The following is a 16,009-nucleotide window of genomic DNA, read 5'->3' on the forward strand; positions in this document are numbered from 1 at the left end:
GTTTACTTAGTAGTATACCTATAAGTTTCATATACTATGAATATAGGTGTTTGTAATTCCGTACAAACAAAGTTTGCTACATATAAATCTTATTTCAATTCTATACAAGTAAAAACCGCTACATATAAATCTATTTCAATTCTATACGAGTAAAACAACTACATATAAATCTATTTCAATTCTATACGAGTAAAAACCACTACGTATAAACCTATTTCAATTCTATACGAGTAAAACCGCTACGTATAAATCTATTTCAATTCTATACGAGTAAAATCGCTATGTATAAATCTATTTCAATGCTATACGAGTAAAAGCGCTACGTATAAATCTATTTTAATTCTATACGAGTAAAATCGCTACGTATAAATCTATTACAATTTTATATGAGAAAAACCGCTACCTATAAATCTATTTCAATTCTATACGAGTATGTAGTATAGGTATAGTTGTCTACTTAATGACTAAGTAGTATACCTACAAGTTACTTGTACTTAGAGTACAAGTGTTTGGGAAACTTATACTTAACATTCATACTTGTATATCGACAAAGTATAATGCTTCTAAAGTTGTGCTACCATGAGTCCATAACCGCGAATGTATGACTAGTTTCAAACCTCTTCTTGATGCTACAAGTTTCACATCTTAAGATAAGTTCCACACGCTTCATCAACGTCGGAAAAATAAACAAATAAAAGGACAGTTCGTCACTCGCTTAAGTTTGGTTGTAGCTAGCACGAGTGGGGTTGTCAACATGTATCTTATTCATACACAACTTCCTCGCTCACACGGGATTAGCGGCTACAGGTCAGAGGATTTTCCCTAAGATTTCCAATCTTAGTTGATGAATACAATAACTCATGTAGACTTGTCGAGTTCCGTTAGTTCTAGTAGTAAAGCATATTCGTTTCTAAAACCCTAAGTTATTAGACTATGCTTTAAGCATTACTCCTAATATTTATAATACTTAGGCAGTACAAAAGCTATAATTTGAGTTAAAACCAGGTTTTATCTTGACATAAAACCAACAATAGCAACATACTTAACAAGTATATATAGAACTCCTGAATATACCTTCAGGGTATATTAATAACATAATAGGTTTTATCTTGTCATAAAACCAACAATAGCAACATACTTAGTAATTAGTATATAGAGCTTCCGAGTATAACTCTGGAACTATATCGCACACAGCATATATATAGAACTCCCAAGTATAACTTAGGGTCTACATTAGTATAATATCATGCGAACAAGTTTACGATAGTTATGTGTTTTCAAAATATCAGATTCAAAACAACTATATCCCGGTTAATATAAATATCTATGTTGATACAAATATACTGTCATATAGACATAATATTAACTTTAATACAATATTTAGCATGCGTTTCACCCTAAAACATTAGAAAGTGGGTCCGTGAAACTCACTTTAATATCGTGCTTTGACAAAATCTAACTGAAAACGGTCAGTGGCTTGTCGTTGTTAGGATTGAGAAGGGAAGCAGCCTTCAGAAACGATAGGGAATGAAAGGAGAAGGTGTAAGGATTGAATGAACTTTGATTGTTATTTATAGGCAGTTTTGAGCCCATTCACGTCGTGAACATGATAGATTCACGTCGTGAACTTCCATGAGTCATCCCGTAGCTTTAACACGTGTTTTCTAGCCCCGATTAGTGTCCCTGACACGTTTCACGTCATGAACTTCATGTTCACGTCGTGACTTAAGGCGGCTAGGGTATCTGCCACGTGTCATGCTCTTAGACAGCTGCATCTTCGGAAGGTCATAACTTTTGCATATGAGCTCCATTTTTGACGTTCTTTATATCCACGCGTAGGTATTTCCGAGTACTACAACTTTATTTTAGACTCCAATAACTAATTCTAAGTCTATTTTAATTTCCTTTTATTATAGAGATTTATAGCGTTAGGGTTTATCATAACTTCTTCACGCGAAGTCAGATTTAGACGTTCTCTATATTTTTGGAATCGTATGGATGTATACTTTGATTTGTATCATAAATTATGTATGAAAGTTCATAATTTAACATGAATTACAAAGTAAGTTTATCACATTACACGATTAACAAAATCACATTACATAGTAAGTTTATCACATTTCAATATTAAAATAATATATTTATTTCTACTTATAAAGTTATGTCTTTAACTTTTAACATATTATACTTAATCTATTAGATTTAATATGTTGTTGTGTGTAAACCATTATCAATTTAAAGCTACATCTTTTGAACAGTTTGAAAAAAATACTTAAATTATTAATTTAAATATAATATGACATTGTCAGTTTAAATATAAATTCCAGTTCTACTTAAAAAAAACTCAATGAATATTTTGTGAATAATTAAAAGTGATAAGTTGTGGTGCTAAATGCAAAAAATAAATTATAATATCAATTTAACTAAAATATTTCCTAAAGATATTTGTAATATCGTTAAAAGTTTTCAAATAAGTAGCTTAAAATAACTTACAATAACAATAGTTAAAAATAACTCTATACAAATGATTATATTGCTACCTATAAAATCAAAAAACAATGTTTGATGTTTTAAATAATTATAATGATAGAAATTAAAAAGTTAAGCAAATAAATTTTAAAAAATTAATTAAGAATAACAACAACTATAAATAACATTAACTCATATATTATATTTAATTTGTTCATGAGTAACTCACGGGTAACGGTTGAGATTATGTAGTTATAATAGATGTATATATTATCATATAATTCAAAATAATCAATATATTATATCAATTTAGTATAAGAATTATCATACATACTTATAAAGCTAGCATTTTTTTCTCGAATCTCATGTATTTTTAACCCCCTTTTTAACTTCCTCAAACCACATTCATTTGAAACCCCCTTTTTTAACTAATGCAACGCAAAATTTTTCTTAATTATGATTTAACACTAAAAAGTTTTATAACTTATATTATGTTTAATTAGCATTTAGTGAAAAGTTTACTATATAAAGGCTAATCTTTTAGGAAGACATGCATGCAAATCATATACAAATTTGAGAAAGAAAACAAACTTAAAGGTTTTTGTGTTGGGTTGAGGTCTTATGACCACTTTTGGAGATATGTTATTATATTAGAGCTTTTAATTTGTAAGTTTGTTATACTAATTCGTTTTTATATTTTCTTTGTTTTTAAATTATTGTAATACAGTCGTTGTATATTGTGGTTTAATCGTTAATATATTGATCATATGTTATATAGGGTGATGTCGAAAATATTTAATTAAATATTTTAAATATGTTTTTTCTGTTTTGTAATTGTACCGTTTCAAAAAGATAATTAATTAAAACTGATGCATATATTTTAGTTTCTATCTCTCTCTCTCTCTCTCTCTCTCTCTCTCTCTCTCTCTCTTTCTCTTTATATATATATATATATATATATATATATATATATATATTATAATAGAGGGCAAAACACTTCAACCAAAATTCATTTAAAATCTAATATTTCAAATGCTTTTTAATACTGACTGTAAAAATTTCAACATGTGTTACTTAATTGATTGATTAATACAAATATTAATGTTTTGAAACTCCTAACTCTTAAACATATATTATTTAATTTGTTAGTTAACTAAAATATTTTTCCTACATAAAGATAACATTTTTATGTTTAGTTACTCATATTTGTTTATGTAATTAGAAAACAAGGTGTACATAGAATAAATACATCAATTTCACATAAGAATCGATACCACTAGAGAGATATGTTGTCTTTAACAGGTGGTAAGGAGATCCACATACCTTTTTTAATTATTTATATTAATGCTTAGTAATATCTATTTTATATTCCTATTCACCTTAATTTTTTAGGTACAAATTAAGGAAGAGGATTCTCGGCGCACCAACATAAAGTCAAATGTACGCCTTGCAAAATATGTAATTAAAACTAAATATCATATTTACTAATCGACTTATTTTAAAACTCTTGATGACATTTACGTATAATGATATATTTTGTATGACTTCATTCTTAATTTTAATGTTTAATATTTGAAAGTTCATATATGAAACCTTGAATGTTTTGATGTAATATAAATTGTGTAATACAAAGTTTATTAGTTAAATATTATTTATTAATAGCTCATTCAAAACAATTTATTTCTTATTTTATCCAAAAAATATTATCGGACATAAGAAAGTAGATTATATTAATGTTATACAAAAACTTATAATATATATTGGATATTATAAAAGTAAAAGTAAAGTTTATAAGGTATGGACTATATTAGATAGTATCAAAATATAAATTGATGAGTTTTTATGTTATTTTATAATTCGGTTAATGCCCGAAACATGACTAAAAACGTTAATTTCTACATATTTCTATTTTTTCTCAAAAGTATTTTAACCACTTAAATGCATTCTTGCGCAACGCGCGAAGTTACACCTAGTATAATATAAACTAAAGGAAATAAATCGTAAATATAAAATAGAATATGTCGAAATAGTTGAAATGAAATTAAAAACTATATAAATTGGTCAAAGCTAGTCATGTTATGTAGGTAATCATCCACAACTAATCATCCATTTTTGGGTGTAAATAACATTTCTGTTAGAGCATCTCTAATCCATTTTTATTTTTTATTTTTTTCCTATTCATCTTGGGATGAGAATTTGGCCTGAAAACCCGAACCGAACCGAACCAAACCGAATTAGACCCGAATATGCAATTCGATTCGGTTTTCGGGTATCTATATAAGGCTTATTCGGTTTTCAGGATATTCGGTCCAGGTTACCCAAATAAGGGCTTATTCGGTCCAAAAGGACTGAACCGAATATGAAAAGTTATATTTTTCCCCTTGCACGATTGCTTATTCAGTCTTGTGTTCTATCGATCGTTACCCAAAATACCCACGTAATGTTTAATGTTTAACGTATATACTTATAGATAGATTTTTGGGTGTTTAGGATGTTTAATGTTTAGTGAATAATAGAACCCACGTCATCAAAGTACAAAACAGATGTGAATGTTAGGCTAGAGGTAACAGATGGTGAACTTTGATGACGTGGGTTCTATTATTCACTCTTCATTCTTCTATTTTCTTGACTTCTATCTCCAAAGGCTTCTATAGTCTATACTCCACTACTATTTCCATTCTTCTAACACGTACAAGACTTCAAGTTTTGTAACTGCTATATTTCAATATTCCATGATGACATTATCACAAGTTCACAACCATATAGCTTCTGACTTAGGCCCCGTTTGATAGTTGTTGACTGAGAAAAGTCTGTCTGGGTAAGAAATCCTGACTGAGTAAGAAATCATGTTGTTTGATTGTACATCTGACTGAATGTGCTGAGTGATGAAAAATGATCATTTTACCTTTCTGTTATATATAGTGACGGATTAAGTTTCTTGTAAACAAAAAAAAAATCACAAAAAAAAAGATTTCAGATTTTATAGCTTATAAACAAAAAAAAAATCACAGCATTGCCAACATAGCTTATACACAAAAAAAAAATATCCAGATTTCATTCCAAACCAACAATATCATCACAACTTTCAATTTTCCACTTTATTCTGTTTTCTTTTTTCTTTTTATCTGTTTCTACATTTAAATTAATACAAGTCATTTTTACATTAAATTTTTTATGTAAATTTAAATTTAAACTCATTACCTAATTCTCATATTAGTTAGTGCACATTGGTAAAAGTAATTATAAATTTTATATGCCCTTTTGATAATCATTATGGTAATTTTTACAGGAACCACAAAACCTCTTTATTAGTTTATTTGCATATGCTTTTTTATATTTCTTTTTTAACAAGAAGCATGAAACCATTTTGGTGATTTTGACTAATTTTGACTGTAAGTCATTTTTACCATTTCAACTATATTGTTCGTTTCTATACAAGTCATTTTGATTATACATGTAATTTTAAGCCTTTTTCCTCATACCATTTTACCTTGCAATTTGATCTGAATTTAAGACACATGTTCTTTATTTGTTTTCACTAGACAATGAAACATCAGTCACCATCTTATTGCACAAGAACAAGAAAAGGGGATTTCAAAAAAAAGTCTCACTTTCAATCCTTAACATGCAATAATGTTTTTCTTCTTGTAGTAATCAATAAAGAAAGGACTCAAATCCAGTCACCTTTAACATACACACTGACACAAGTAACAAAAATCATTCAAAAACCATAAATAACAAATGACCATTTTTCCCTTTTACTCTATATAGATCTATTTTCAGTTGAAAATGTGATTTCCAGCAACAATAACAATCAATTTCAACAAATTGAACAAAAATTTTCATGTTTAAGAATTATATACATTTTGAACAAAGAAATTTGATTTCCAGCACATGTTAACATCTAATTTCAGCAGATAAAGCTGATTTCAGCAAATATACATATGATTTCATAATACATTATACACAGTTGATAATCTGATTTCATAATCTGATTTCAATTGTATTAACATACCCCATTAACAGAAGAAGGGCTTTACCTGGAGATTATATGTGCGATTGACTGGAGAGATGGGGTGGGGCGAGATGGTGGTGACCGGCTACGAGGCACTATCCGGCGAGATGACGGCGACCGACAATGAGGCGATTCCGGCAGTAGATGAGACAATGTGAGGCTGCATTTTTCTGGTATGCACTCTCTGTGTTTTTAGGTCACGATGGAACGATAGGAAAGAAGAATAAAGGAGGGATAGAAATGTCTTATTTCCCAGTCAGCTATGTGTATTATGCTGACCCGGTAAGCAATTTGGGATAGCTAGCTTACTGAGAAAGCCACAAATCAAACAAAGAATGTCTGACCGAGTCAGCCCAATTTGTGGACTCGACCCAGTCAGACGGGTTTCAAACACACCCTTAATAATATTTGACATATAATTATTTTGAATCTTGATGACTCAACCCATATAACGTATATGTTCTCCGTTGAAACAAAGTACTGTAAGTATTATTTATACACAGTTGCTATAAGCGGAAAATTCATAACCAACTTTAACCTTCTACTATTGAATCTTCGACTATAAAATAGAAGTTATCACTTTCAAACAATACGCTGTGCTAAAAATAGAAAGCTATCCAAGGAGATCATCTCAATATCTTATGATCCTTTTAAAAATACATGCTCAAAAGCTAACTAAAAGCTACCATGGAATTTACCCAAATGGAGTAAACTTTAATTATTTTTCTTACGTTTTTCCAAACAAAAGAAGGTGAATTTGCAATTAATGTAAAGACAGGGAGGAAGAAAGGAATGTGCCATTAAAGCATATGAACTCAAGGAATAAATGTGGTTTTCTTTGTGGTCCTTTTTTATTTTTTTCGAAGCATATCGATAATATTTTTTATATAAAATTTTCTGAGATGTTATAATTTTAAATTAAAATTGTCATTTTATATGTTGTGGCTTTTTCATGATAATTTGAAATTTTGAATATTTTATTTTCATTTCCTTATTGTTTAGTGTATATTTGATATATATTTAAACAAAGGATGTTCACACTAATAACATTTTTCTAAAAGATTTTAAGAAATAACCATATTTTCTTAATTATGAGCAAATAACCATGAATTTTAAAAATTGGATTTTATTAACTGTAGGTAATCGAAGTAGTTGTGTGATGGTCGGCCAAAAAAAAAAAAAAAAAAAAAAAAACTAGACATGGAAATGTCGATTGTAAGTGAGAATCTCTAGCTTGATAGTTGATACCATGTTGGATCCTGAAAATCCTCGTTAGAGTTTCAGTGTATTTCATTACTTTAAATAGTACAACCAATATACTGAAAAATTACATAAAAGGCCCTGAACTATAAGAAAAGAATAAACGCCTACAATATACAAATATAAACTAACATTAAGGGGGTGTTTGGCTTAGCTTTTCAGGGGGCAAAAGTCCTTTTTGGAAAAGTCACAAAAAGTCAGGAAAACCTGACTTTTCCAAAAAGTTCATTTTTTACTTGTATCCAAATCCAAAAGTAGCTTTTAAAGTGCACTTGCCAAACATCTTTTGCTTTGTATCTTTTCCTAAAAGATCTTTTGGCTTCTAAAAAGCTAAGCCAAACACCCCCTAATAATATCTTGCTTATAATCTAAATACTTCTTTTTTCTCTCTTTATATCTTTCTCTCTAATATTATTCTCTATCATCTTGAAATCTTCAATATTAGGGAAGAATGTTGGTTCTTTTCCTTTCATCTTCTTTCTATTATATCATTTTAATGTATATATCTACTATGAGTAGTTAGTTTGAATTTTGAAACTCATTAACAAATTAGAAAATTATAAAACAAAGTTGGAACTCAACCGAAAAAAAAAACACGAAAAAGTTCAAGTTCATGAAAAAGTTTGAAATTATTTTTCTGTTCGACAAAGCAATTTTTGAAATTGAGTTTTGTAAAAAAAAATAAAATCGAAAGCTAATGTTCATTCCAAAAAATTTCAAATTTTCCAATTTGATGGTTATTTGTGTAAAGTGTTAAAAAAAGGTCTTTTACTAATATCTTTTTGGAAAATATGGTTATTGGGTGAAGTATTTTTATTCTTAAATTATGTGTTTGTAGCACGAAATTTATGAGTTGTACTCACCGCACTGAGCCCACGTGGCTCTAGGGGACTGCGATCAACAATACCTACCCAATTAACACAAAAATTGGATTTCTTAGGAGTAATAAAAAAAAATATTGTGAAACTATAAAATCTCACATAACCGCTTTTGGAGTCTAAATTTTGATTTTTATTAATTTTGTGTTTTTTAAATCAATTAAATTTATTTAAAATTTGAAATAAAAAATTTATGGGATGTGATGAATATTATTTCCTCGGTGAAGAGGTAAGTGGGGATAATAAAAGGACTTGATCGTGGCGTCAAGCTGACATATAAAATAATAAAACTGATACAATGTATAGGACTATAACTAGTAGACTTATCACCAATGTTTTTGATCCATAAATTTTTTCGACATTGAATTTTATTACTTGAAGTTAAGTTCACTATTGTTTATACCCAATCGATCTTCATGTTCTTATAGTAAATAACTTTGCAGCTTCATATTTTCAGTTACATGTTTAAATTAGAAATTAGCAAGTATATAGTAAGACATTCATAAATATAAAAGTTCAATAAAAAAATATTCAATTTATCAAAAATAAATACCTAACCACAAATAAGATGATTTACTTTTCTTTATTTAAAAATTTTCTCTTCTAGCTTCATACATAAAAGACAATGACTGACTGAATTGATAAGAAGGTCTATGTATAGACTATTTTATTTTAAAAAATATCTAGATGGTATTTTCCATTAAGGATACATAGATAAAAGACAACGACTGAAAAAAAATCATTGGATATTTTAATAAGATAAAATAAAAACCATAATAATAAATACAAATTTAAAATATGAGTATGCATTAGTCTAGTAGATACTTGTTTAGATATTATGCATATTATGGAAAAATCTCTATATGTATATTGTATAGTGATGACTGATGAGGTGTGTAATTGGCATCGGGTACTTGGGTCCGTGAATGGGGCGGATCCATGAAACAGACGGTTGGAGTTCCCGTGAAGTGTTTGTGTTTTTTTTTGGCTCACTCGGTGTCACCGTCCAACCATTACTCACTATTTGTAGCTTTCCTTAGATGCCAATAATTACAGCCATGGCTTTTAAGTTGTATCGTACAAAAATTTGATGTCCCTTTTGGACTCATTTTATGACCATCAATTGACAAAATAAATAAAAGTGCAATTACGTGTGCAAAAAGTTAGTAAAGTAACATTCATTAAAGTAAAATGATGAAAAATAGGAGTACGAGTATCACACAATAACGATATTTCTTAAGTTTATTATAAAACTAGATTATAAACCTCATAAAACACAGGGAATATATAAAAGAATATATATAAAGTTATAAAAAACCGACACAATATCAAGATGATTTTTTAAATATAGATAAATGGTTGTTATAACTGAATAAAAATGGTTACCAGTAGAACAACAAACTTAATTTGTTTCTACTTATTGAATGCAAACATATGGGCAGAGTTTAAAAAGATTTATACTATGCACGATAATTGTACTTCATGTGCTAACTATTATATGTGTGATGAAAGAAAACTCATTCATTTCATATGTAGAATTTTTTTTATAATAACTATTAATAATGTCAATACATATTTAATTGCAATATATTTAAGTAAAAAATTGATAAATTGATGATGATATATGAATCAATTAAGTGAATATAAAAACTACATTCTTATTATTCGAAAAAGGAATAATACATTGCTATTTTTCAAAAACAACAAAAGCAATCAAGATATATACTGATGAATAAAATAACATTCACCACCACTAAAAAATCGAAACACATTGGTATTATTTATAAATATAAATGACATAATTTTCTCATAGAAAACGAAGTAGATGCATTCATAGCTTAAAATGAATTTATTAAATGACAAAACTTCAAAAATGGTCCCTGTGGTTTCTGAAAATCTGAAGTTTAGTCTCTAATTTTTAAAAACCTCACAGATGGTCCCTGTGGTTTCAAAACTTTTAATAAATAGTCATTTCGTTAACTCCGTTAGAATTTGGCCGTTAAGTGAAAGGTATTTCTATCATTTCACTATTAATGGACCATTTATGAAGTTTTGCTCTATTTTAAAAATAATAATAATTATTAGTATTTAATATTAAAGGATCCCTCTCTCTCTCTCTCTCTCTCTCTCTCTCTCTCTCTCTCAAAGAAGCTAAGCCATCTGGACCACCATTTCTTTACTCTAAAGCTTATGTATAACAAGAAAAAGAGATCGGTATCAAGCAAGATCTATATCTTGTTATTCACCTGACTTTCGCCTTGAACCACCTCCCATAACCATACGTATAATCGATCCCACTGTCGGAGCCATCACCCTAAATTTAGACCTCAACTCAGTATCATCGGAGTCACCACTGGAGCCATCTAAAACATGGGCAGAACCCACTGAAAAACCCATGGATCTTCATATACTCTACCTAAGTCGCCTCTCTCTTATCTGTACTCCTTCTTCTCCTATCGATTTCCCTCTTCTTCATCGATTTCTCTTTACGTAGTTGTTTCTCTCTACCATCACTAGCTTCATCGAATTCATTTATGAACTCCTCTTCTAGCTCTTTATGAGCTTCGGTAAACACTAAGCTTTAGCCAACATCTGAACACCGACGATCGCCTCCTCCTTTCAGATACCTCTTCTTATCAACTACCATAATTGTAACATCCCCCTCTGGCACGTATCACAATATTGTCCGCTTTGGGCCACTCGGCACGAGGACTTCCCAGGGGGTCACCCATCCCGGTACTACTCCCGCCCGAGCACACTTAACTGCAGAGTTCTTATGGGATCTGCTGCCCTCACGGCTTTAAAACGCGTTGTGATAGGGAAGGTATCCACACCCCTTTACAAAGAAATGTTTCGTTCTCCTTCCAAGACGATGTGGGATCAGATCTAACCCACTTTTGGGGGGTGAAGGTGGGTTGTTGCACCTGATCCCACATCGGCTTGGAAGGAGAACGAAACATTTCCTTATAAGGGTTGTGTATACCTTCCTTGTCACAACGCGTTTTAAAACCGTGAGGGCAGCAGATCCCATAAGAACTCTGCAGTTAAGTGTGCTCGGGCGGGAGTAGTACCAGGATGGGTGACCCCCTGGGAAGTCCTCGTGTCGAGTGGCCCAAAGCGGACAATATTGTGATACGTGCCAGAGGGGGATGTTACAAATGGTATAAGAGCTAGGGCACGGGTCGATGTGTTCGACAGGGACGTCGAACCCTATAATGGGGGGTGAAGGTGGGTTGTTGCACCTGATCCCACATCGGCTTGGAAGGAGAACGAAACATTTCCTTATAAGGGTTGTGTATACCTTCCTTGTCACAACGCGTTTTAAAACCGTGAGGGCAGCAGATCCCATAAGAACTCTGCAGTTAAGCGTGCTCGGGCGGGAGTAGTACCAGGATGGGTGACCCCCTGGGAAGTCCTCGTGTCGAGTGGCCCAAAGCGGACAATATTGTGATACGTGCCAGAGGGGGATGTTACAATAATAGTGCCATCAAAATCAAACGATCGGTTCCTATTGAAATCGATGGAAGAAGATCCCAACCTGGTGAAATAAATTAAGCCTTAGAGTTTGTTGTTGGTTCTTGATGAAATTGATGGAGGCAGAACTGATTTCATGAGTTATAGATGGGTGAGCTTGTATTGATCAAGCTCGCAGATGCAGAACTTTTAGAGGAAGGCGACAATGGAGATGATGCTTCTAATTTAGTTCAAATATTACAGGTATAGCTTGAATCTAGGTTACAATTTTAGATTTTGATTTGGGCTTACCAATTTAGGTTAAATTATGGTGATTTTGCTCCAATTTTGGTGGTGTCGGAGAAATAAAGAACATGAGGGTGATGGGTGAGGCTTATATCGGGTATAATTGTGAGAGAGACCTTCTTGGTGACCATCTTGGTGTTGCAGATCTTGCAAGAGTACGACATCTTTCAGATGATGTTGAGGCATATATCGGGTATAATTGTGACAAAGACAGATCAGCAATGGCGGTGATTGGTGGTCTGAAAATTATAGTGTGATGGTGGTGCCTCACCACCGGTAGGTGAGGGTCTGACCAGAAGGATAAAGAGTGATGGGTTTTTTTCCCTTTGATTCTTCATCCCGAGAGAGAGAGAGAGAGAGAGAGAGAGAGAGAGGGGGGGGACTCTTTAATATTAAATAATTATTATTTTTTTTAAATAAAGCGAAACTTCATAAATGGTCCCTTAATAGTGAAATGACAGAAATATCCTTCACTTAACGGCCAAACTCTAACGGAGTTAACGAAAAGGACTATTTGTTAAAAGTTTTGAAACCACAGGGACCATCTGTAAGGTTTTTAAAAATTAGGGAGTAAACTTCAAATTTTCGAAAACCATAGGGACCATTTTTGAAGTTTTGTCTTATTAAATCCTTCGATACATATATTAACAAAAATTAATATTATAAAACGAAATAAAACATGATTCAATCAAAAACTAATATAAAATAGTAATATCTTTATTAGAAAAAACAACAGTTTTCGAATGCAATTTAAAATATATACTATCACATATTTCAACTTGGCATAGTCACTATTTCAAAATTTGAACGAAATGAGAATACTACATGAGAATGATGTGTCGGAACGACATACTCAATCGTATTTTCTTTAAAGAAATAAAAGAGATTGTTTCGATAATCCCTCCATTCATTTACACCGGCATTGTAATTACTAACATATACTTTAACCTATTGATTCTGAATGAAAACACAAATAGCCCACAAACGATCTCCACTTATAGAAAAATATCTTAATTTTCCTTTAAATTGATAAGCCTCGATGTATATGATTTGAAATAATTAATAACAAAAGGTGCATATAAAATAAAAGTTATATTTTTTAAATGTTAATAAAATTTTAAAATAACCAACCTATATTAAACTAATATATATATATATATATATATATATATATATATATATATATATATATATATGTCTTCATGAGAATCAAGTTTTCTTGGAAAGCGAAACTTTGGACTCCGTGTTTTTGTCCTTAACAAGTTTTTGGGGAGTGAAAGAAGTTGGAGTTTGAAGGTCGGAAATTACGATTCGAATCTGATTGTGCGAAAATTGTATTTGAAAGCTTGAGGACAAAATCAGATTTTCGTTGGGAAGATAGGATTTCATATGCGAAAGTTTGAGGCTATATGCAAATGGTCAAAAGTTTGGAATTCACAATGTGGTTCCATGGACAAAGGCTAATAACAAAAACAATTTTTCGTATGGAAAATGCGATTTTCGTATGAGAAGTGATATTTTCGTATGGGAAGTGAGATTTTCGCATTTGGTTGAACATTTGCCTCTGATAACGAATCTTTCACTTTTGATAGCGAAACTTTCTCAAAGAACATTTTCTTCATCTCATTTTTGTTTCTTCTCTTTTCTTTTAGTCTGATTCTCCAGAAAATAGAAAAACACAAAAAGATTTTTGTCTTTGTTCTTTGTTCTTTGAAGCCTCAGAAAACCCTGAAAATCCCGAATTTCACATTTGAATCATTCAGGAGTTACTGTTCACATTCAGTGTTCGCATGCCTTCACTTCCGACATCTCTTCTGAACCATTCATAGTTTCGACATCCTCATCCCTGAGAAAAATTTTAAGATTTTTCTTCAAGGGGAGTGTTGTATGTTCAAGGAGAGTATTGTATGTTCGAGATGGGAGTGTTCTTTGTTCAAGGGGGAGTTCAAATTTTCAGATATATGTACTTTGTTGGTGACATTTTTCAGATTTTTTCCTCTCCCTTAGACATTCTCGGGTACTAATGATTATCACACTTTTAGGGGGAGAATGCCATTGGAGAAAAATGTGTTCCTCGTCAGAACCAACATTTAGGGGGAGAATGTTGAGTCAATAAATATTGTATCTGATGATGTGACATTTCTAAGTGTGAAGACATAAACATTCTCTATATCGAAGGGAAGGGTCTTTTGAGATCTATATATTTCAATGTGCATTTTCGAGTTGTACTATAAATAGTGTTGTAGTCTTAAATGTTAGGAGAGAGAGAATTCTTTCACTTACTATTTTTGTACACTTAGAATCTTAGATTACCTTCCAGACATCAATGGAGCTTAAACATAATTATTTACGTTTGCTGTTCTTACAATTACCATTTGATTCTTGTTGATTGCTCTTAGTTCCGTAATGTCATTTTCTATGGGATCCTACAATACTTAATTTCAAAGGATGTATAAATTGATTATATATTATTTCTTATTAAATCAACCTAAAAGTGTAATAAGATCATACCAAAATATTTTAAAATCATACCAAAATTAACCGGATTCTTATGACATAGTAATTAAAAAAAAATCATAATCATCCTAATATATAAAAATAACACTTTTGTAATTAGTGTCAATTCCAAAGATAGTTAATTTCTGTTTTCTTAAAATTAATTAAAATTATAATATATATATATATATATATATATATATATATATATATATATATATATATATATAAATTATACCAAAAATATTCAAGATCCCAACAAACTTAATAAGGAATTTACAATATTTGAATTAAAAAAATGATATTATACCAAATTTAATTAGAATCTTAACATATCTCTCAAATTATAATCAAATAATATCGATAAAATAGAAGTTAAATTATTTAAAAATTCGTACATTGTTATGATATTTTCAAATTCAATTTCTCAAACAAAAATATATTTTCAAAACATCATATGCAAACCTGTTGAAAATGAGGGTTTGAATAATTAAAAATTTCATAAAACCCAAAATGTATTTAAATGATAAAAATTCTAACCAAAATACGAATAGTATGAAACAAAGTCATTAAAAACCAAACCGAAAAACCAAATAGAATGTAAACATAATATGAAATCAATAGTACTCAAATCACCCAACTACTCAAACAAAATCATGAAAATCATATATTATTTTTCATGCTTTGTAATTAAAAGTTTTGGCTTATCTTCTCCAGAAGTACGATCTGCTAATAAAACGTTAAGTGAATCGGATTTTGACGCCTATATTTGTAGTACATAGAAATATGTTAGTTGATCAACTGAAATATAAAAAACGAAATTTAATAAGTGTAGTATTCTTCATAGAAGAATGTTACCTACTTGATGTTATTTTTTTTTTCAATTTAGAAATGATTGCATTATCACCGGTGAACTTTGAGATTGCATAATGATCAACTATGTTCTTCAAATTATCGTGTGAAATTTGAATTTTAAACGTCAACTTTTTATCAAAAAATACATTCATAGCAAATGGATAAATCTTCATATTACCCTCCTAAAAAATGAACGATTATATAAATAGGTAGACAAAAAGTAAAAATTAGTTTTATTTAAATGAAGTTAATATCGATAACCTCATTAAACTTTTGA

The 16,009-nt window shown here is 30.4% G+C and overlaps 1 pseudogene; it reads left to right on the top strand.

Annotated features, from left to right (window-relative positions):
- Positions 1–11,934: 11,934 nt before the first annotated feature.
- LOC111885594 (5S ribosomal RNA) lies at positions 11,935–12,052 on the top strand (annotated as a pseudogene).
- Positions 12,053–16,009: the final 3,957 nt, after the last annotated feature.

The sequence above is a fragment of the Lactuca sativa genome, chromosome 4, assembly GCF_002870075.4.
Source record: "Lactuca sativa cultivar Salinas chromosome 4, Lsat_Salinas_v11, whole genome shotgun sequence".
Lineage (NCBI taxonomy): Eukaryota > Viridiplantae > Streptophyta > Magnoliopsida > Asterales > Asteraceae > Lactuca > Lactuca sativa.